Source organism: Ostrea edulis, chromosome 1 (assembly GCF_947568905.1).
Source record: "Ostrea edulis chromosome 1, xbOstEdul1.1, whole genome shotgun sequence".
NCBI lineage: Eukaryota > Metazoa > Mollusca > Bivalvia > Ostreida > Ostreidae > Ostrea > Ostrea edulis.
In genome coordinates, this window is record NC_079164.1 from 112,022,475 (window position 1) to 112,047,946 (window position 25,472).

The 25,472-nt window shown below is 34.2% G+C and overlaps 1 protein-coding gene and 1 long non-coding RNA gene across 5 annotated transcripts in view; one reads left to right on the plus strand and one right to left on the minus strand.

The window, feature by feature from the left end:
* Positions 1 to 25,472, plus strand: part of LOC130048696 (hemicentin-2-like) — a 169,074-nt gene that overhangs the window by 101,397 nt on the left and 42,205 nt on the right. The window lies entirely within an intron of this gene.
* LOC125666013 (uncharacterized) lies at positions 7,259 to 22,286 on the minus strand. 4 transcript variants are annotated; one of them, XR_008799803.1, is made up of 4 exons: positions 21,960 to 22,286; positions 15,780 to 15,992; positions 10,997 to 11,067; positions 7,259 to 9,183 (listed from the first exon to the last, which is right to left on the minus strand). It is a non-coding gene; the product is annotated as an uncharacterized LOC125666013 (long non-coding RNA). The 4 variants fall into 4 exon arrangements; XR_008799804.1 differs by lacking the exon at positions 21,960 to 22,286 and adding an exon at positions 21,823 to 21,915; XR_008799805.1 differs by lacking the exon at positions 21,960 to 22,286 and adding an exon at positions 20,138 to 20,868.

Genomic DNA, 25,472 nt, shown 5'->3' on the forward strand with positions numbered 1-25,472 from the left:
TTTCTACTGTGTGAAATAAAATTAGTGAAGCGTAATAACCAAAAACATAAAGAATGTAGTGGACAACAATGTAAATTACACAAAAAATCTATGGTATTTCATTAACATAATACAATTTTTCTGTTTGTAAAAAAGAAAGTATTAAAGTCAAAGGACCAAAGCCATAAAAATGCACTAGATAAAAAAATGTAAATACTACATTTGTACAATAACATTATCATAGAATTACAAACATTTAATGAAACAACTGAATTTCTTCCTAACCTACACAAGATCAAGCTGTATTCACTGGACACACCCGTCTGTCGGGGGAGGAATAAGCCTGAAAGTAACCCTACTCAAAGTTCTAACCTACACAAGATCAAGCTGTATTCAGTGGACACACCCGTCTGGCGGGGTAGGAATAAGCCTGAAAGTAACCCTACTCTAAGTTCTAACCTACATAATATCAAGCTGTATTCACTGGACACACCCGTCTGGCGGGGGAGGAATAAGCCTGAAAGTAACCCTACTCTAAGTTCTAACCTACATATTAATTTTTTAAAATTATAATGTAGTAAATTTTGAGAACTTAGAGCAGGGTTACTTTCAGACTTATTCCTACCCCGCCAGACGGGTGTGTCCACTGAATACAGCTTGATCTTGTGTAGGTTAGAACTTTGAGTAGGGTTACTTTCAGGCTTATTACTCACCCATTCCATTTGCATTTTGTTAATTTTAATGTTCCTATGTTCTGGCCTTTAGCTGCATAACTTTTTTTATGCTAATATAATGTTACAAATGGGTTTTTTTTTTTCAATTATGAATCTCATATGGTCTTTTAAAATTCTCTAAATATTTATTTTTTTGTTTTGTTGTAATGGTTTTTGTTGGCATCCTCTTTTTCCCAAACAAGGATATCGTAATGAAATATATAATCTTAATGATTTTTATATGAAACGGATTGTTTTATTTTTTTTAAAAATTATAATTATGTAATATTGAAATATTTTTTATAGTATTAAGTGTTTATATTCCTATCTCTTTTCATCTATTGATCTGTTCTTTTTATGGTCAAGGTCCTAAAATATTTCATTGCTTCATTTAAAAAACAAACTAAAGATATTTCGTGTATTTTTAATTTTTGTCTCTCGTATTTATAGTTTTGGTCCTTTGGTTTTGATATTTTTATCTAACATGAGCAGAAAATGACATGCCAATGAAATTCTTGTTTGTAAATGTAAAACTAAAGATGTTTTAAATTTTTGTCTCTTATATTTTTGATAGTTTGGTTTCCTTTGGTTTCAATATTTTTTATTTAACATAAGCAAAAAATAAATTATAAATGTAAATTTACAGATGTTTTATGTGTTTTAAATTTTTGTATGTTGTGTTCTTCATGATTTTGGTCCTTTGGCTTTAAATTTTTCATTTCAAAAAAAAAGAAATTAAGGCTCTACAGAAAGGAGGCCTCCACGTGGCTAGGGCTGGGAACATATGGAAACTATGAATGTTTAAATAAATTTCAAATTCATGTTTTCCTTATGGCTAACTTCCTTATTTATATTAGTGTGTATGTGTGTGTATTTGTGTGTATTTGTCTTGCAAGAAAATTATTTAATCACTTAAATTACATACTCATGCCTGCCTTTGAGATTAAAAAGTGTTTGAAATAATTAAATACTGGTGTTAAATTCATGATATTTAATTAAAAAAAAAATTAAAAATCCATTGAATTCATTTTGGTGACAAAATGACAGGTGATGGGGCATCAACTTACATTAAAAAATAAAAAAAATATACATATATTTGAATTTATAAACTTAGAAAAACCCACCATCATTTAAACTACATCATCGTCTTTAATTTGATCGGGCGTGATATACCTTATAATACGTCACAAGCAATGGCGCCGGCAAATAGCGCCGGATGTATTGGATTTTTCTATGAATTGTCTGTATAACGGTAACGGTACCAATTCAGTGTACCATTTTTTCCAGATAACCATTTCTCAACCCATCTAAGAGGATATCCTGTGTATATTATCGCAGTATTGGGTATAGTGTACTTTTTTCTGGGTATAGCACTTTTTTGGGGGTATTGCACAGATTCCAGTAACCCTTTTAGAATTTTCTTCTTCTGACAAAATGATGCGCAAGTACATAAATGGAAGCTATGCCACTATATGTCATGACACTGTACAGCTTGATCAGTTGATACATCACATAAACAGTCACAGATGTAAACAATCAAGAAAAACTTAGTACACAACATCACCCCTTAATTTTGAATTGTAGCTGAAGATCATTCTGCCAAGATCGAAATGCAGCTTGGCAATGATTAGCGAGGGTTATATTATTCTTAAAAAGTAGATTGAAATCAAAAGTTAACTGCCAAAGTTATCAGGAGACAATAATCCATACATGGTTCGAATTTCCTCCACTGCCACCTAAAGTGCACGTGTAAACAACGCGTGTGACATGCACCACACCCCGACAGGCTACATCGTAAACAAGTAAAATGCATTCAGAGTAATAGTTTTACATATGATATTCTGTTTGGTTTATAGTCTTAGTAGCTACATACCTATGCGGTACACCTGTACCATGTACGTACTGCAAACAGTGCGGCGTAATGTACATTTGCATCCTCGGGGATTTCAACCCGGACAAAGTGGAACATGCCAATCCGAATACATATATATCTTTCGTTTTTATTTTTGCATTTTATCTATTTATTTATTTATGTCATGGCGTTGGGAAAAAAACTTCAAAGTAGGGAGACAGATCAAAAGGGGGATACGGTCCAATCATCCAAAAAAAAGTCCCGTGTGGAGGGGTGGGGGTGGGGTAGATTCCTAAGGACTTGGCGCATATCTATTTGTTTTTAAATGTGAAATTCTATCCAAAATCAATATGAATTTTTAGTATACAGAGTACATTAACTGCAAAGATTAAATTTTAGAAAAAAAACCAAACAGTTCACGTACTAGATATATCACTTTCATCATCGGAATTTTCGGTAACTCGGGTACTCTGTCGCTTGTACATAACACGATCGGTATGAAACACCATTTAATCAGTCTATCTAATAAAAAAACTCATTGTTAATATGCAAACATTTTCTTTCAACCGTGTTTACTTACCTCAGATGGGCCAACTTCTTTCCCTGGAAAACTCCATTATGATGACATCACAAATTACGTCATTCAAAACAGAGCATGCGCACTTCGAAAGTGTGTAAGCCATGCTCGCAAGGAAAAAAGATGGACGAGTGCTAAATCTTTACACACCTGTTACACACATCTCATAAATCCTGTTAAGTAAACACTTCAGGATTTTGATGGTAGATGAACTATTTAATGATTTTATGCTGATTTTTATAAAAATCCAACTGAACACCACCATTTTCGTGTTCCTTTGACCGACCCCGTGTTGATTTACACGTGTGCCTTCTTATTCACTGGTTCAATTGACAGGGCTTACAAACACACACACACACACACACATACGTGCATAATGCCGAAACTCACTACACAAGACTTTACACCTGAAACTCACTACACTATGTTCTAGTTATGCTAACCAGAATATAAATTCATTTTTACGTAATGTGGGACATCTGTATATTGTTCTGATACTTGAAATATAGAAAAGCCGTCTCTAAAAATATTGAATTTACACCGGATACCTACGACACGGTGTCACATGACTCGTGTGAACACACACGGGAAACTCACTACAGAGTGTTTAAACGTGATATATTACCCGAAAGTCACTACATTTAGTCTGGCGATTGATTGAGAGCACAGGAAACTCAAGCATTTCAACCATTTTCAAAAAAACAAAACAAAACCCAACAATTTTTATTTTACAGTATCCCCCTTTACAGCAAACAGGACTATTCCGGATACTAAAGTAAAGGGGGGGGGGGGGGTGTCTTTACTTTGGTATACGGAATAGTCCTGTTCGCTATAATTTACATGTGTTTATTGAAATAAAATCCCAGTCTTTTATGCATTGTTTTACTTCAGTTTATCACAAAATATTATCCGGAAAGTTGGTACCTTTAAAAGAACTATTTTTTTTTTTTATATATCAGACGATATGGCTTCTCGGCCAGTGCACGAGGTTGTGTTTAGCAATGAATATTTTCATATTTCAATGACCTTCATATCCGAAGAAGAGCCTCGGTTTGAAGTGTCACATTGTAACCTATATATTTGATCATAAGTTATATTAATTAAAGGTATTTGATGTTCTACCAAGGAGTGGATGCAAGGGTTGGAGGACGTGTACCAATCCTCAGAGGCAATGGGTCTAAATAGTCCGGCGTTATGCCTTCAGTGCGTCCATGGTTAAGCCCTGGTGGGGCATGGGATGAGACACCTGGTGTTGTAGCGTATACCCCCTTCAGTAGGTTCATCCTCCGGAAAATCTGCTTTATGCCTAGCCATTTAGTAATTACTTTCAGAGAATTTAGGATAATGGAGGATCCAGATGGATATTTACGTCCTAGGTTGAAAATTTAAAACGTTTCTATTTACCATTTTATTAATCGTCTATCATTGTATGAAAGTCCTTTTAAATTGAGATTAAACTATTTTTTTTTATGTGTTTGGTATAAAAGTAAGGAAAAACTCCTATTTTTTTCCCCGACATAAATTGTGAAAAAGGTTCATTTATCATTCGACAATATAGAGTCTTTCATCGAATCACGAATACTGGTTCAATATCCGTTTTTAACATTTTCTATGTCACAGTATAAGTTGGATTTTATAATATGTCCTGTGTTACACAATAATATCAAATAAAAATAAGGTCTGATGAAAAGACGAAGAGTGGATATTGAAAATGTACATATACAGTAAATGTATTCGTCTGCTCATGCATTGTGTCCTTGTACAGAGTACAAGAATAGCTTTTCCCCCAAGCTATTTACCCCCCCCCCCCCACCCCGAAATTCTGGCTATAAAGCAACCCTACCACATCCACCGGAAACCTGGCTAACTATCAGTATTACCCCTAAATAAATTTGGCTATATAGCAAAATGCATCTTATTAAAAAATGATCCTTCATAAGCGCAATGAGCATTCAATTCAGTAGTTGAACGACTGCCAAAAGAATTTACCCCTTTAATCAATATATCAAAGATATTAATGAAATTGCAACCAACCACGTATGTGTATTGTAGGGAAGTTTCACTACTAGGGCTAGGGGATATAGCCACCCCTCAAAGGGGGTGACTCACTAAATACCATAGCCAGTCTTCCGATGGAAATCCAGACCAATCACGAAGGAGGGAGGCTCACTATTGATAAGTGTGGGGTGGGTGTGGGTGTGGGGGGTCTAACTATATTGCCAGACTCCTCCGGGGGAGGGGGGCTTACTATATATAGCCAATTTTCCGGGGGGAGTCTCATTATATAATACCGGTAATTAATATTAAGCAGATCTAAACAAGGTGTTCAGTCTATGAATCACCAAATCAACGTAAACTCAAATAATTCAAGACATCTTTAAGCATTTGAAAATATCAATTCATTTGATGCGCGCAACAATTCAATTGAAGATCTCTTCAAATAATTAATAATATCTACTATTCTAATTTCTAGCGCGCATTGATTAAATTGTTTATATTGCTCTGATACTTAAAATATAGAAAATCCGTCTTTAACAAAATTGAATTTTCACCTGATACCTACGACACCATGTCACATGTGAACACACACCGGAAACTCACTACAGAGTGTATAAACTTGATATATTACATGAAAGTCACTACATTTAGTCTGGCGGTTGATTGAAGGAATTAAAAGGGAACTCAAGTGTTTCAACCACTTCTCAAAAAACAACTTTTTGGGGAATTTATATAAATATCAGAGAGAGAGAGAGAGAGAGAGAGAGAGAGAGAGAGGCTGTCTAGTGTTTTGTCAGTTGAACTAAAATATACTCTTCTGTAACAGAAATTAATGTTAAAAAGATTTGAAAAAGGTTTTCAGTCTAAGAAGCTAAATTCAAGATAAGTTTAATTATTTGAAGATATCATCAATTCATTTGATGCTTGCAACAATTCAATGAAACATGTTCAGATAATTACTAAAATCTACAATTCTGAATTATTGCGCCATTGATTGAATTCTTTATAGCATTGAATACTTTGATGAGTTGATTAGGCTATAGTTGAATTGTTGTTCTCTTCAAATGAATTACTGATATCAACAATTGAATTGATGCCCTCCACAATTTAATTAAAAAAAGCTTTAATTCAATTACTGGCGCTTCAATTCAATTACTGTGTGTAATAATTTAATTATTGCTCTCTTCAATTGAATTGATATTTATTCAATTGATGCATGCAATACTTCTTCTAGATACAACAACTATCTAATTAGATCTGTCTTGAATTCATTATATTAATTGAAGTGTTTCTCTCTATATAAGAGTTGATGTGCTCATTAATTTCTTGTACAAAAATCGTTGTAAATAATTAAGATATTTTCAATTGAATTAAAGAGATTATTAAATCAATTATACGGAGCTCAAAATCACATGCCGCGCTGAAGTATTGCAGTCATCAGTTAAATAAATGCGCGCAGCAAACCCATTATTGCTCTCATACATTGAATTGATGGGCAGCGCGCATTATTTAATATATGGGCGCAATAATTGATGTGAACACCTAATCAATTGATGAGAACAATGATTGATTTGATGCGCACGTCAATTGATTATTACGGGTAATAATTGAACTGATCTTTTTATCTGAGTTTTTGTTAATTTGGCGCTCCTTATCAGTCACACTTGTAATATAACCAATGTTGCATTCAAAGGCGTCTGTATCCTGGATGTCCTTTATGTCGAAATACGACACCAAAGGCCATTTAAAGGTGACCATACAGGAAATATTCCTGGTTATATGACAGTGTACTACAGTGCTTTAAAGATCTTTTTTTTTAAATATCTGAATACAGACACTGCTCAAGTCACAGGAAGAACTTGTACCAAGGACTTTTAAAAATACTGTGTGTCCCTGCATCCATCATGAATCTGATCGTTCAGAGTTCAGGATTTTTCTTTCGTACTACTCTTTCAGCAATCTATCAAGAGATACTGAATTTATAAGACTCTATTAAATTGTCTTGATTTTTCATTAGTATTTGAGAAGACACTGAGTAAAAATACTCCTAATCCAATTTGTCACTTGCGAAGTCCAAACCTAATGAAAACTACACCAATTTTAAGACTTCTTTAAAGCAAAGTACAATCAACTGCAAAATATAGGTGTACATATTTATTTCATAAGCATACAAAGCTGATCAATTTAGCTCAAAAAACCTCATATGATGTAAATAAAGCTACTCTTTAGTCTTAAAACAGCAGACACTTAATGTTCATTCATATTTGAAATTTGAGTTAGCTATCAAACTTGAAATATCTATTGAATATAAATGAAAACAAGTTACAAGTAAGAGCATGGTACTATCAATTACATTATAAGTACATTAGTGTTAAACTGCAATTAGTTTTAGTTAAATACTGTTATATTATCTTAGTATATTCATTCAGTCTTTCAACCGCACATGAATATAAGGCCTTGGAATACCATTAAACTTTTTGTTCAATTCAAAATATAGATGGAGAATTATTTCATGTGTACTGCTGTTGATTATATATTTATCAATTTTGAATGAACCAATGTATGGTGTACAATGAATGACAAATGCTGATAATACATCTTGTATATAAAACTAGTATCAAAACCATTTACAAGAAAGATTTAAGAAACATATATGCCCTCCATATTACAATATTGAAAATGATCATTTAGAATGTCTGTAGCAAAAGTTACAATGTATCTATTAGTCAGAGGCAACCATTATATGTGATCTCTAAAGGTACTGAGCAGATATTTTCAAATAACCAGTTATTTGAGTCCTGACCTTTGACCTTGAGAGTTTAAAACCAATGGGAGCCATCTATTCTTTAGGCGGCACCAGACTACCAAGTTTGATGTTTGTCAAACAAGGGTTCTCAAGATACTGAATGGACAAAATCTGATGTCCAGAGTAGTTTGACCATTGACCTTAAAATGAATACTAGATATCTACACTTATGATGTGTCAGTGTACCAAGTTTGATGTCTGTCAAGAAACGCAAACTCAAGATATTGTGTAGACAATACCTATGTCCGTAGCATTTTGACCATTGACCTTGTGACTTCAAAATCAAATGGAGTCATCTACTCCTTAGGTAGAACAAGTGTACCTGATTTGATATCTGTCAAGCAAAGAGTCCTCAATATATTGAGCAGACAATATCTTGTCATGTCCAGTTTGACCCTTGACCTTGTGACCTCAAAATCCATGGGGTATCTAATTCTTAAGGAAAATTAGTGAACCAAGTTTGATGTCTGTCAAGCGAATGGTTCTCAAATATTGAACAGACGGTATCTTACTATGTCCAATTTTACCTTCAACCTTGGGATCTGGAAATCAGTAGGGGTCATCTACTCTCTAGGGGCAACCGCTGTACCAAGTTTAGTAACTGTCAGGTAAAGGGTTGGTTCTTTAAATATTCAGTGGACAATATTTTATTATGTACAGTTTGACCTTTGTCCTTGTGACTTCAAAATGAATATGGGACATTATGGGACATATACTTCTTAAAGGAAACCATCTACTTCTTAAAAGAAACCACCTACTTCTTAAAAGAAACCAGTATACCGAGTTTGATGTCTGTCAGGAAAGCGTTCTCAAGATATTGAACAGACAATATCTTACTGTGTCCAGTTTGACCCTTGACCCTGTGACCTGTAAATTAATATGGTTCATTCACTATCTAGGGGCAATCATTGTACCAAGTTTGGAAACAGTCAAGCAAAAGAATTCATTAGATATTGAGCAGACAAGATTTGCTCTACAGACCGAATTAGTCATGTAAAACAATATATACGTCCCCTCTCGTTCAAATGGAGGGGGCATAAAAATTGGATTAACTCTTTGTAACACCTCTGCCAGGAAGTAATTTTTTTAACAGCAAACTTTCCACGACACCATGTTAAACTGGACAGCGATTTCTCCTTCCAAATGGATTTTAGACAGTCAACCTGAGCCAGAGTTTTTCCTAGTTTGATGAAAGTCTCAAATTGTCTTTACAAAGCTGCCTTTTCTGCAGTGGTCCAAGTGTGGCACTGAACATTGGCTGTAATAAAGAATGGACAGTACATATCACTTGAAACAGTTGTACAACAGTTTCTTGAAAGATTGTCCAACTCATTTTCTCTATCATTTACCATAACTTAAAGTAAATGATTTCAAATCAATAATATATTTTTTAAATGTTCTATCCTAAACCTTTATTAAACTACCAATAGATATTTAATATAAAATAAGAATATTGATAAAACTGATGTATGCTCCCCAAAATACATCTCACCTGAATGAACTATTTCAAATAACAAATGATTCACACAATGCTCAATAAATGTTGATATATTGTTGGAATGAAGGTTTCTTTATCATATATAAGGTATATGTTGAGTGATGTTGACCTTTACAAAATGACCTTGAGTGACCTTTGTCTGAAAGCCATTTGCCTATTACCTATCTGCACGATTTATGATCCATACTTGTTTAAAAACTAATGAAATAAGGCACTTTTCCTTATATATAAGGTGTATATTCTGAGTGAGCCTGACCTTCCCAAAATGACATTGGTCCAAAAGTCTGGTCATGAGTAAACTTTGAGTAGAGTAACAGAAAAATATGACTGTCCAAAATCCCAGCATTAAATTGGTGCAGCCTAAAGAACATTTGACTTTTGAGTCATGTGATCATGACCCTCTACAAATAACCTGGGCATAAGGTTTATGACATACTTCTTGGCTATAAGCAGCCTCTGTGTCAAGTATGACTTCTCCATGCACCTCTAACTTAGAATATTAACATTCCTAAGACTTCATAATCTGAAACTCCTAAACTGTGCCCCTAAACTTGTCTGAATGACTTGTGTTCAGGGTCATGACATTTCTTTGATCATATTTTAATTAATCTTGTATAATTTTCTGAAGTTATTTCATAATAAAATTACATTATAGAGAAGAATTTTGCATTGCACACCCAGAAACCTTGACCTAGCTTGTCCAAATGATTATCATCTGATGCTGGTTGTTGCACATTCTTTGAACACAAGCAACCTCTGCACCTAGTATATTATTCTCCTGTTTATCTCATCTTGCAATTTATGGCAAGGACAAACAAGATGTGTTTGTGAAACACAAATGCACCCGATAATGGCCAATTCTGAAGATGGCCAAGGTCAAAAGGACAAATATCTTGGTACCAGTAGAAAGATCTTGTCACAAGAAATGTTCATGTACAATATGAAAGCTCTAATATTTACCATTTAGAAGTTATGACCAATGTCAATTTTTTCTCAAAAAGTAGGTCAAATGTCAAGGTCAAAAGGTTTAGTACCCACGGAAAGGTCTTGTCATAAGGAATACTCATGTGAAATATCAAAGCTCTAGCTCTCACTGTTCAAAGGTTATTAGCAAGGTTAAAGTTTCAGACAGAATGACAGACAGGACAAAAACAATATCCTCCCCCCCCCCCCCCCCCGATCTTTGATCTAGGGGGCATAAAAATATCTGTAATCTTGTCCAAATGACCCTCTGCTAAGGTCAGGACATACCCTTAAGTTAAAGCAAACAAGGCTCAAAATTTTTCTAATTTCAAAGAAACAACAAAATGATCTAAATTAAGTAAACTTTGTCCAATCATTATGAAAACCCTAGGTGCAGATTTTTATATGTCTTTATGATTTGAGAGAGTGTACACATTTTAAGAAAATTCCATTAGCTAGTCTCCTAAAATGAGTACAGCCAAAATTATGCCTACAGACAAATCGACAGACAGACAGACCAACAGACAGACATGGCGATTCTAATATACCCTCCTAAACTTCATTTGCTTGGGAATAACAAAATATAATACAAATTATGACATACAAATACCTCGCTTTTTTCTTCCCGACTTCCTAGATGAGCTTGGGGGCCTCAGTATCTGCATTCCCTCTGAATATAGTCTACAACATTGAAGAGATAAAGCTTTAAAATGTTTGTACTGCTGTAAGTTACTATTAACAAAATGTAAATGAACTTTAAATATGTAATATACATATCGCGTTTTCCAAACACATAAACAAGTTACTTCCACCCTGTGTATGTGGGGACTCGGGCAAGTGTAATTGATGTCTCTATTTGAGTGAAATCCAATAACAAGAATATTAGTAATTGCTTCCCCAAACTGCATCTAACCAATGAAGTTGAACTACTTCATGTAACAAATGACTTGCACAATGATATATAACTTTTGATATAAAGGTTCTTTTCTATATAAGGTACATGTTGAGTGACTTGATCTTTCCAAAATGATCTTTAGTGACCTAATCATTTGAAATTTATTAAGTTGCCTATTTAACTTATCTGTGTAATATATGGTCAATACCTATTCAAAAACTTTTTCCTTGTTAAATATAACCTTATTTTATTACCAAACATTTTGTCTTCACGCCGCACAACACAGTACACGTTAACATTATTTCACATTAGGAAATACTGGTCCAATCATTTTAAATATTGAATGTTTTTAAATCTTCTTTTTTTTAAATGCATTCATTATTTCTAAGTTACATTTTAATTTCTGAGGTGCAGGGTGGTGAGTAGGAATGTTATTTTTGAAATCATCACAATTAAATCATATCAAGATTGTGAAACTAAATTCAACATGCTTTAAACCAAATTTCAATGTGTTGATTGAGAGACAAAAGATTTTTGAAATCCAAATATAAACTTTGAATATTTTAGAAAGAGATAACAATGTTAAAAAGTTCTTGGATATCAACATGGTTGGTTACTACAGGCTTCTCAAAAGAAATGATCACTTTGTATTGACATTGAAACTCACTTAACAGTTTAAGTGTGTGAAAAATCTGTATTGACAATGAAACTCACTACATGTGTGTGATAAATCTGTATTGACATTGAAACTCACTACATGTGTGTGATAAATCTGTATTAACATTGAAACTCAATATATGTGTGTGATAAATCTGTATTGACATTGAAACTCAATATATGTGTGTGATAAATATGTATTGACATTGAAACTCACATGTGTGTGATAAATCTGTATTGACATTGAAACTCACTACATGTGTGTGGTAAATCTGTACTGGCATTGAAACTCACTACATGTGTATTGATCTGTACTGACATTGAAACTCACTACATGTGTGTGATGTGTACTGGCATTTAAACTCACTACATGCATGTGATAAATGCGTACTGGCACTGAAACTCATTACATGTGTGCAAATGTGTACTGGCACTGAAACTCACTGCATGTGTGTGATAAATATATATTGACATAAAACTCACTGCATATATCAGATGTGTTCTAACATTGAAACTTGCTACATGTGTGATAAATGCATATGTATATTGGCATGATATCACGTGTGCATTGCATGTGTGTGATAAATGGAATCCTTCATTCGTATGAATGGGAGATAGGGAAATTCCACCGAGGGGACAAGATTTGCAGTCTAGGACGAGACTTTGCTGAGTCTTAAGCAGTGAATCTTGTTCCAGAGGTGGAATTTCCCTATCCCACATGAGCAAATAATAAAGTGTTATTTTTCTCACATTTTATCAGTTCAGTATTTAATTCAAGAGCTTTGAGAAAATTCAAAATTATTGAAATCCTTCTTTGAATATATGCAAAAATTAATTACACAGTATGAAGATCTCAGCATACCTGAAAATGGTTTACAATATAAGTGTAAAGTACAAAACCCAAGGTTGTCCATAAAAAAGCTATACATAATATATATCAAATTGAAATTTGAAGAAAACAATACAAACTATTTTTCTTTATCGTGTAATGTAAATCAGAAAATATACGACATACATATGTACATCACATTAGCAAAGATATGTCTTAGCAGTGTAAGACAGAAAAATCTTGTATGGCTGTCTCACATGGGTTGAGTTGGTCTCACACTAGTGATTATGTGAGAAAGATGTATATTGCCTTATACTGGCATGAGACTCACTATTAGTATATAATCAATTGAAATAGAGTCTGTATATTGATGAAGCAAACTAAAGGCCAATTTCATTTGTCCAAAACTGGTGTACACTGCATTGCATACGTTATAAAACTGGTGTAAAACAACGCATTGAAAAATAAAATAAACTGTCGAAAACAAAAATATGGCAGAACATGTTATTTTCATTCTTGCCACTTTTATAATATATTCAAATCATCCAAATCCTTGACATAATTCACAAAGATCCCATAAAAGCATGAACATGATACATGCATGCAAACTATATAAACGGTGAAGCTGTTATGCATGAATTCTCATATTTTCAGTTGATGTTAATTTGTTAATCACCTCATATACCCTGACAAACTAGACAGTGATTCCTTATATTTATGTTCCCAGAACTTAGGGTATACTCTGTTCTCAATAACTATACAAGAGATCCTTTATATGCAATCTTTTTAAGATGATTGTACGTACATGTATATCATTTGGATGTGCAGAAAGATAGTATTTTAGTCTGAATGTGCATGCATTGGATTTTGGTACACTAACTTGGGAATCAGTCTAAATTTTTTTTTGTTCTTTGAGATTGTTTAATATTCATATTGTAGGCATTTATTAATTAAGACTTGTAATTTTTAAGATTTTTATTTTTAAGATATTTTTAAGATATTTATTAACTGATCTGCATGTTCAAAATGACCAATCTGCACATGCATGCAAAATTTCATTTTGATTGGATTTAATACTAAAATGTCTGTAACTTTCTTATGAATAAAGTGAATGAGTTGATATCACAGCATAGTAGATAGTATGTGTATCTATATAGATTGGTGTAATACAAAAATGCCAACACTCAGTATATGCATATCCTGTCTTTTGAAGATTCTATATTTTTTCTATATTTCAAGGACCATAATGTTTATGTTTTTCATTAAATTCTTCTGAAGTTGAGGATTTTAGTATGTCTTGGCACTTACAAATTGGTATGGTTAAAATTACTAGCCACCATGTGCATGCACAATTGTGCTAAATTTTGATTAGACAATTTCAAAATCTCCACAGCTTTCTTATATATGATGTAAACATGAAATTCAAACTAATTATGCTAATCATATGTACATGATACAAATACCTGTTGGATGACATCAACAGAATTACAGATTGACATATGCACATAACGTGCATTGCTTTCTTTCATTTTTTGGTACTGAAATGACCACAACTTTCTTATTAAAGGGTAATTAAATTAAAATGATTTTTTGCTGTTGATTTACAATATGAATACCTACACATGCACACGTCAAGCATTTCATTCTGATTAGTTGCATACGTAATATTTAGATAACTGGTAAATCTCTTATGAATGAGAAAAATGGAATTATATTGACATATTCCAGGTACATACTATAAAAACTTAGAACGTAAGATTATGATTAGTTGTGCAGAAGCACAATGACATCATTTCTTAAATGGGGGGATGTTTGCTTAAACTACTCTCACACATCCTAACTGAAGAGCAACTTGAACTGACCAATGCAAGTCTGTCTTCCATTCTGAGTGATTGATGAAAAGTTCCTGTGGTTTTAAAAACGATAGAAAATGCATTGTTCCTTCAAATATATTGTTGGTGCGAACAGATATTCTAAGTATTTTTACAAACTATGGTCTTTCTCTGATCGATTGAGAGGGGTCGTAAAATCTTATGTCAGTAAAATAAAGGAGACATAATAGAAATTTGAAGGAGTGATTATTGGGATACCAGATCCCCCCCCCCCCCCATGTAAATATAGAAGAGAGAGGGTTAATTTGTGATGAGCCACTGTGATGAAATCTCCAAATGTTTTAGATATACATATACAACAATATAAGATAAACAACTTTGTATTCAATATTTGTATTCACCTGAGGATGGATGTTAAAATCCAGAAAGCACTAGCGATTTGAATATATTTTGAAACTGCATATTTTCCTGCTTTTTTATTTAATTATTTTGACTGTGTGATATCAACTCTTTCTATTTGGATTATATATATATATATATATATATATATATATATATAAATTGATGATCAGATGGAGTTCAATCACATAACATTTATTTCTCTACAGGCTGTTTCGTAAGGGGATGGTTTCCCCTCACTCGTCGGGAAAAAAATGACATCTAACGAAAAACATCCGCATGGCTGAGAATATGTTACACAGAAACATACTGGATAGTTGCTAAGCATGATTACACACAGGATTGAGTAAATAGAAATATATATATATATAGATAGAGAGAGAGAGAGAGAATTAAATACACACTAAGTCTTAAGGTTCAAGCCACATAATGCTGTAAATTGTAGGTGGAGGACCTCTGGATAGTGAGTACATGCTGCATAGATGTTCCCTATGACCCCCACCAATGATACATTGCCTGATAATTCATTTAAAAATGTTAAAGGAAAGAAATTCCAATCTTGTTTTTGATATTGCACTTTCTTCTCATTTATTTTGATAAAAGGGGTGCTTAGTTTATTAAATTCCTGAAAAAAAGCAATCGATAGAAAAATGCTGGTTAAATTACGAATTGGAGCCTAGTAGGAAAAGAATACAGTACCTAAAATTTCTTGTGGTTAAAAAGTTAATTTCGATCTCATGGTGACATGGATGATTATTTATATGAATAATTTGTCACATACTTGACTCCAAGGAGGTTAGGTTCTTCATAATGATATCCCAGCTAGTTCCTCTTTTCTTTCTATGTCTCTACTGGCATTTTGAGACACATAGTTTTTGGGTGGTTTTCCACTCCTATTACAAGCTTCCTTAAACAGCACCTGGGTAGCCACTTTCAGAATCATTTACATGGTTCCCTGCATGTTTCATCTGTATCTCATAATCTGTTGCGTCAACTATGAAAAAGAAACTTGACATTAAAATCAAATGCAAAGAATCTAATGAAACATTAGCTTGCATATACACATGTATTTATATTATTTTTCAATCTAACATTGCATGGTGACACATATGATTAACATATATAACATGGAAATATTTCCTAAACATGGATTATTAAAGTACAAATACATGTATGCATATTTAAGAAATAAGTTTAATTTTTTAAAGTATTTAAGGGCATGAACTGCTGGGTACCTGTAAAGTGCGAAACGAAATCGAAACGAAACGAAATCCGCCGAAACGAAACGAAATCTACCGAAACGAAACAGATTGTATAACTGATCTCTTTTAATTATATCAGTTAAGCCGAAGGCCTACATCAAAGGGGAGGCGAATTTTATTGATATGTGGTAACTTTCACAGGGGCCTAAGATGCCATTTTTAATTATTATAATTAAAAGAGTTTGGTTATACAATTTGTTTCATTTCGCTTAGGTAGGTTTCGTTTCGTTTCGGTGGGTTTCGTTTCCTTTCGACATATTTCGTTTCGTTTCGGTGGATTTCGTTTCGGTATATTTCGTTTCGTTTCGCACTTTACAGGTACCCTGAACTGCTGCGCTTTACGCCAGCATACTTCATGAAGAGTGTTGGTGCTTCATGAAAAGTATGGTGCATGTTTATGCCCTCTGACATGTAAATAAACATCATGATCTGAATTTTTAACATATTATGAACACTCAACTTAATATATTTAGTGGTACCAGACTACTATACATAAATGTAAGCTTAAATATTCTTGTATGTGTTGCTCTATTTCTACTGAATAGAAGTAGAATAGTATTCTTACTAGGCCTACTATATAATTGATACCAATAGAATTCGAATGCTGGACAACTCGCCCCCAAGACAACTCGCCCCCTCTTAGGACAACTCGCCCTCTCTCAGGACAAGTCGCCCCCTTCTCTTGAGACACTCGCCCCCCAGGGTTTGACATTAACTTTTTGGGGCACTAGACCAATCGGGCTACTTAAAATGATTTTTGCTAGACCTGACCTTACATCCACTAGCCCTGACCAACGTTCCAGATTTTTTTTTTATAAGATTCTCCATATCTAAATACATGTACTTAATTTAAATGAAAAACGTTAAGTTTGAACTAAAATGCATTTAATTGTCTCCAAAAAAATCTTTAATCTCGTCATTCAATTTGATGCTTTTACTTTCAACCCTATTTTCAGTTTCATTAAATTTTTACCGGCACGGAAATTCTTTAATCCATTTAGAATAAATTGACCTCAATATTTTTTTTTAAATTTCTATTTCATAAGCCCTAGCTGCTTTGTTTCTTCCCAACGTTTTCCTTTTTTTTTCTTTCTTGAGACATCTTTTGCTTTCATTGAGGACGAGATTTCATATTTGATTATATAGACATTCCCGCACATATGTTTAATAAACACTTTCTTATATTCAATTCAAATGAACTGTTTTGGTGTTTTTTTTAATGAAAGTGAATTCAATAATTCTATTTAACCAAAACATAACTTTACACACATTAACAATGTGTAGATGTCGTAGAACATCACTTACGACCGCGACTTATTAGAACTAAAGATAGAGATTATGTCATCATGCGGTTCATTAAATTGCTCGCAAACTCTTTACAGTTATTTTTTTTATGAATAAAATATTTTATGATTTAAAGTAAAGTTTCTTAAATTTGTTCATATTTTTAACACGACCAGTCGGACTAGTAAATAAACATTTCACCCAACCAGACCTATCATTTAGTAGTCTTGGTCGGTCGGGCGTGCCTTAGTGTCAAACCCTGCCCCCAATATTATATATAAATATATTATCACATTTTATTTTTATTTTGTGTGTGTTATTTACACTTTTAACATTTATCAATGATGAAGCATGTAAAACTCTAGTAAACTCGCTAGTTACATCCAGATTAGATTACGGAAATGCATTGCTTTATGGTGTTCATTCTAAACACACCAGCAAACTTCAGAGGGCACAAAACACAGCTGCAAGATTAATAACACGCTCAAAAAAATCCGACCATATTACTCCTGTTCTAATAGATCTTCACTGGTTCCCAGTTGAGTACAGAATTCAATATAAGATACTTCCTTCATACTTTCAAATCTCCCAACAACCTATCTCCAGTTTACATAAAGGATATCCTTACAGTTTACAATCCCACACGATCACTAAGATCCGAATCTCTGCATCTTCTCCAGGTACCTCGGACACGTACGAAAACATATGGGGATCGACGTTTGGACAAAGCTGCATCGAGTCTCTGGAATTCTCTGCCTTTTAAACTCAGACAATGTACTTCATTGTCTAATTTTAAAGTGGACCTCAGAATGCATCTCTTTAGATTAGCTTTTAATTTGTGATTATTTTTATATACTTAGTGCTCTTACATACAGCTCTTACAGTGCTGTTAACAAAAAACAAACACCCCCCCCCCCCCCCAAAAAAAACCCCTGCTGTTTGTTATTATGCCTATGTCCTTGTTATGTATTTAATTATTCCTAAGGGTTGTTTTAAATTGTTTCATATGTTATTATGGTAATCATATCATATCACTATATATTAATAATAATATTTATGCATTTTAATTCTGACACTATGAATATTTTATTCACATGTATGTGCACATCGATTTTATATTATCTTTTCTTTCACATTTGTAAAGCGCTTTAGAGAACTAATGTTGATAGGGCGCTATATAAATCTTTTAATTACAATTACAATTATAAAGATACGTCTTTTTCTTTCATACTTTAACACGAATGGTAAATTCTAATAGAATTATACATATATTTAATTATTGCATTTCAGAAAAAGTTATATTTTTCATAAATCAATTGGCAAGGAAAATTATATTTACTGATCTTCAGGTAATTGATTAAATGTCTCTAATACTGAGAAAATTTTGAGGGTGTGGGTGTTTCTTTTATCGATATAGTATACATAAGTGTAAAGGTGAAGCATGAATATTCTGATACATGTAATTATCTTTTAATGCATTTCTCAACTAATACCCGTTGAAAAATAAAATTCCCATTTTAGAAATTTTATAACGGCTTTGTTTTACTGATTCTTTTTACGCAGTGTGATTCTTTTTACGCGGTGATTTCAAAGTGTAAAGAACTCTGATGATGAGTAACTCATAACGTTTGAAGTAAATTTATAACAGCTTGGGGGAAATGAAACAATTAGATTTAACAACAGACGCAGATTATTGGTAATTATACTACGTCAGCTGTAGACCAAGCTAATACTCTCCCTATACCAAACGCTAACTTGTTTCCGCTGAAATTATATATTTTACATGTACATAAAAGTGATGATGAATTTACTGAACCCAAACACTGGATTTCCACTAAAATCGTTCGTCTTGCATAAAAAGACATGAAGTTCGGTGTTAATGTGAACACGTCTTATTGTCTGTGATGTATATACTATCTATAAGAAATTCATTAATTTTTGGTAATACACCTCTTGGATTTAGACCAAAAATAATAATTGTAAACATGTATGATATGTAGGAGCGAATTATCTCAAGAGAGGGGACGAGTTGTCCCGAAGAGGGGGCGAGTTGTCTTGAGGGCGGGTTGTCTTAGGGGCGAGTTGTCCCGATGAGGGGGTGAGTTGTCTTGAGGGCGAGTTGTCTTGGGGGCGAGTTGTCCTGATACCTAGAATTCATATACACACTATGGCAAAAATATTACAATGTAGGTTCATTGTTAATATTATTAAAATATCATACATACATGTATATCATACTATTTTACCACTACCCCTACAACAGACATGGGCAATACTCATTATACTGCACAGGTATTTTAATCAATAAATATATATAAATAAATAAAAGGAAAAAACTCTATCTCTATAAATAGATGATAAATACACTATATATCTATCTATATGCATTCCCCCTCCCATTTTTCTATTTGTATCCATTTACAGATTAACAGCTGATTAAAAATTCAGATACCTGTAAATACTGGTAAACAGACAGACAGACAATGGTAATACATGTATATGCAGCACTGACTGATGTCTATAAACAATGATGTCCTCATTTTATACTTACTAATACATAACTTTAAACACAGCACTAAGAAAATAATCTGACCCCTTTTTTTTCTTCTTCAGTCGGTCTACGGCACGAGAAAAATAATCTCCAAGTGCTGACAAATTCAAAAACTTCTGAATTTTTAACAATACTATTTTACATTTGTAAATGGTGCAAAATACAGATAATATTTTGAAACATAGGCTACACAAAATTGATTTACATAACTTCATTTATTTGAGAGTGTGAAATAACAAGAGTGTGAAGATTAAAACACTGTTACGTAATCGTTAGAGATGTCTATGAAACTCACGATAACATGTACCCAGTTCGAATCTCGTAATGGATTTATTATTTTTTTTTCAATTTTATTTTTAGAAATACATATAAATAGTATCTGATTTCTTACAATTGAATAAGTAAAAAAAATAAACAAAGATAAAAAATGTCATTTCTGCAACTTTATATGAAATTTACAAAAAGCCCTGGGGATCTTCCCCACTCGATTGAACAGTCTGTACATGTTCTGGTGCCGGTGTTGCGGTGATCGCTGTCGCTAGTGTTCAGGGTCGCTCTAAAAATAGCGGTAGCCCTTGACCGAAACCCCTTTATTTTTTTTAATGTAAGTTACACCGATTTGGCAACACTCTGAGAGAGAGAGAGAGAAATCCGGATCTGCTCTTGCCTTTTCATAAATTCAGTGAACTAGATTGGAGTTTCCATTTACTTAAAAAGTATATCTTCTTAACAGGACAAACATTGATAATTTAACATGAATTTGGTCTGGTATGAAAACACTGGATCTAGCTGCATACACAAATGGGGATGGGGTTGGAGAGAAGAAAGGGGGGGGGGACTTCATTTTGGGACAAATTACTTTATTTTTCATTCTATTCATATTGATGAGAGACACTTGAACCGCACATACTTTAAATGTCCTTGTCCCATTTGATTTCAACACCCTTTATTTGGAAATTTCTTTCAACGCCTATAAATCAACATATTATATAAAGTTGTTTATAGCCATGGCGTAAAGTCAACCATCAGATAAATTAACCCAAACTCTTTGCAACTGGTCGATGTTGGAACAAAATGAAATCTAAACAATTTCTTAAAATAAGGTAAACAATATTTTCCCCAAGAACTTGTTTAACCGAGCTTGACCACACCTTCCTTATTAAGGGGAAAGAGGCTGGAGCTATCCACCGGTTACCAGTTAATAATATCCAAAAATAGTGGTAATAAAGACCCAATTTTTTGGAGCTATGTACTTGTTTAATTTTCTTTGATATTGTCGCTTTGAAACGGGGTTTATATCTTTGAAAATATTGAAAATATTTTGCCAAGCTAAGATAGAATATTCTAAAGAGGAAATTCCAGTTGTTCGTCAGTTTGTTATATATCAATGTTATACATTAAGATACGCATATTCATCAAAGAATGACAAATATACTGTGTATAATAATTCAATTCTCATTTAATATTTAGAGAATTGTTGCTTTTAACGATGTTCATATGTCTAAAAAAAAAACGTGTACACTGATATTGTATTGAAGAGGAAATTCTAACTATTCCTTGATTCTGTATTTGTAAAACATTTTGTCAAATCAATGATAAACCAAAATACTGAAGATAATCATGATGATATAAAACAAACACAAAAACATACAGAAAATGAAAACCATTGAACTATTTAAGCTTACACGCATCTAATTGTATCTTAGTCGTGTCAAAGGTCAACTTACTTTTTCTCACCATTACTGCAGAATAACGATACATCACATACCCCAATGTATTCAAACTAAACGGACGGGAACAAAAATATCAATTTTAAATCATTAATTGACTATTTATATTCAATTAAATAAACAAAAACACTTACATTTGCATTGTCATCCACTCGACCTCGTTTCCTTAGGAAGTTGAATTTGCGCATGCGCGAGAATGTGGCAAGGATGCAAAGTGTGTAAGCACCCCATTATGGCTCGGTGTTGTGTGTAACAAAAGTCGTGTGTAACCCGGAAACTCACACTATACAAAATTTTGTATTTTCTGGGTAAAACACGATGAAAAATTCCGATTTCAAGGGGTCTCCAAACCTACGACACACTTTTGTGTCGTAGGTTCTGAAAATGTCGTAGGTTGCTCGTGTGTAACCTTATACGTGTCGTAAGTGTCGGCATAGTGCGCGAACACACACACACACACACACACACACACACACACACACACACACACACACACACACACACACACATATATATATATATATATATATATATATATATATATATATATATATTTATATGAAAAGTGAAGATACCGAACAATGATCAATCTCATAACTCCTATAAAGGTGAAGATACCGAACAGTGATCAATCTCATAACTCCTATAAGTAATACAAAATAGAGAGTTGGACAAACACGGACTTCTGGACACACCAGATGTGGGATCAGGTGCCTAGGGGAAGTAAGCATCCCCTGTCAATATAATCAATTATGTCTCAAAATATTGAATGCAAGAGAAATAACTCTGTTTTTATTAATTCCTGTATCAAGTTGGATTAGACCTCAAACAACATATAGATATCCCCACACATGCAGCTGGACACACTCTGGACTAGTGTTCACAAAAGATGACCCTATGTACTCACTAGTAAAGTCCATCTCTGTGATTGATATAGGGATATCAGACCACTATTCTGTTATATGTCAACTCCATTACACCTGACAAACAAAACTCGGCTAGCTAGGCAATTGAAGCGCATCCCTGTGGATATATTGGCACAACAGCTAGCAGCATTACTGTCCTCCATCAAAGAGAAGAGCAATGTCGACATGTCGACGATCTGCTACCAGATTTCGATTCAAAAGCAAAATATGTTCTGGACAACATATCACCCCTTCGAACGATCACAAGCAAAGGCGGCTCTCTCAAACAGAGGTGCAATGACTCAATCCATGAAGCCAGGCAACGGAGAAGACGGTTGGAGCGTAAAGACATGAGCTCAGACCTGGAGGTGCATAGACAGATGCTTGCGGAGCAGACCCGAGCTGTGGTGCATATGATCACCTCTAATTCCACTATTATCAGGAGAAGCTCATCACCATGGACAGTAGATAGGCTTTTAGAGTTATTAGAAGTCAGGTGAATTACAATGCAGGGACTCCCTTACCACCGGCTACCAGTGACCACACCCTTGCCGACGATTTTGTGCACTTTTTCTACAGCAAATTTGAAAAGATCAGACAAGGTCTCGATGCCTCATATCTCCATGACAATACAGGTTCTCCAGACCTGGACAGACCAGTGCTTCATCTTGTTTCCTTCAAGATACAGACGCAAAAATAAGTGGCCAAGGTCATCAGAAGCTGTGCTAATAAGACCTGTTCACTGGATGCCATCCCCGCTGCGCTTTTGAAGAGCAGCATTGTTCTCTCTGTGGTGCAACAGACCATTACTGAGCTGGTGAATACATCACTTTCAACCAGGGTCTTTCCGAATAAGCTGAAACGTGCACTTGTTACACCAGGTGTGAAAAAGGCTTGACTTGATATAAGAACTTTTAGCAACTATAGACCAGTCTCAAATATCCCATTTATCAGCAAGGTCATTGAGCGTGCTGTTGCACAGCAGCTTAATAGTCATCTCACCAGGAATGGTCTACATGATGATCTGCAGTCAGCTTATAAGACCGGTACCAGCACTGAGACAGCCATCCTGTGAATAAAAGCAGACGTAGACGCAGTACTGGGTGAAGGTGACGCTATGCTCCTGGTCCTTCCTGACCTAAGTGCGGCATTTGATACCATCGATCATACCCTATTGCTGGAGAGATTACGTGAGGAAGGTGGATTAACGGACACAGCACTCCGTTGGGTACAGTCTTACTTGAGTGGCCGCATCCAAGAGGTGAAGATCAACACCAGTGTGTCCTCAGATGTACCACTGTCCACCGGAATGCCCCAAAGGTTTGTTCTTGCCCCCTTCTATTCCTGGTGTACCTTCTCCCACTCAGGAGAGTTATCAACTAATATGTCATAAACCCTCATGGGTTTGCAGATAAAACTCAACTTTACTGCAGTTTGAGTGTAAAAAACACTGTCATGCGGACCCATCAAGTCAACATTATGGAGGAATGCATAGGGAATTTCCGAACCTGGATGACTGTGAACAATTCAAAATAAATGATGGAAAAATTGAGATAATGGTGGTTGTTAGTTCCCACAACCAGTGCCGTGTGCAGGATATCCGTCTGAAGATTGGTGAGGCAATGTTGACACCTAAGTCTACTGTTAAAAACCTCGGTGCTACCCTGGACGCCACCTTATCAATGGAAATACAAGTCAGCTGCGTGGTAAGAAATATGTTACTTCAAGATCAGGAGAATATCCAAGGTGAAACACAATCTCACCCAGGAAGTGTGTGCGAAGATCATCAATACAACAATCATATCCCACGTTGACTATCACAATGCCCTCCTGCTTGGCATGACCGATCGTCCAATGCTCCGACTACAAGTGGCTCAGAACAACGCTGCACGTTGTCTCACAAGAACATGCTACAGACAACATATTTCGCCGGTACTTCAACAACTACACTGTCTGCCTGTAAAGCAACGCGTTGTGTTTAAAGTCCTGATAACCATACATAATCACTTCACTCTTTCTCAGCACCAGCATCCATGAGAGATCTATATCTTGTTTATCAGTCACATAGCACCTTAAGATCATCATCCGACCAATGGAAACTGGTAGTGAAGAAATAATCAAACAAATACGGTACAAGAGCCATAAAAACACTAAGTGCACAATTGTGGAATAAACTGCAATTGGAACTTCGAGAGCTTGAAGCACATGGATCATTCCGCAAGAACTTAAAAACACTCTTGTTCAAGTGTGAATATGCCCTGTGAATGTAAAATTCACTGCAATATCAAGGATTTCATGTGCAAGCTCTTGCAAACTGAATTTTGATCCAGCATAATAATGCCTGTATGCAAATTGCATCGTGTCTAGTCAAAGTCAACCACTTTGTTATTTTACTACCATGTTTTATTCAAATTCTTTCTATTGTTTTATCATTTCCTTTATTGCTCTTGCAGGTTTTCTATTGGTATGTTATCATTGATAATTAGCACAAACAGTGTACAGCGCATAAAAACTATGTGTAATTTTGCGCTTTATAAATGAATAAAATAATAATAATAATGATAATAATAATCAAGTCCATTATGCGAATACAATTCCTTTATTTTCACAGACAGTTTGTAAAGAAACTACTTTATGAAGGCATTAGGAGTGCTATTATATCGTTATAACCGATCCCTGTTAAATTTTTATAATGCTGTTTAAAGAAAATTGCAATTTTCCAATGTTGATAAACACTGAACA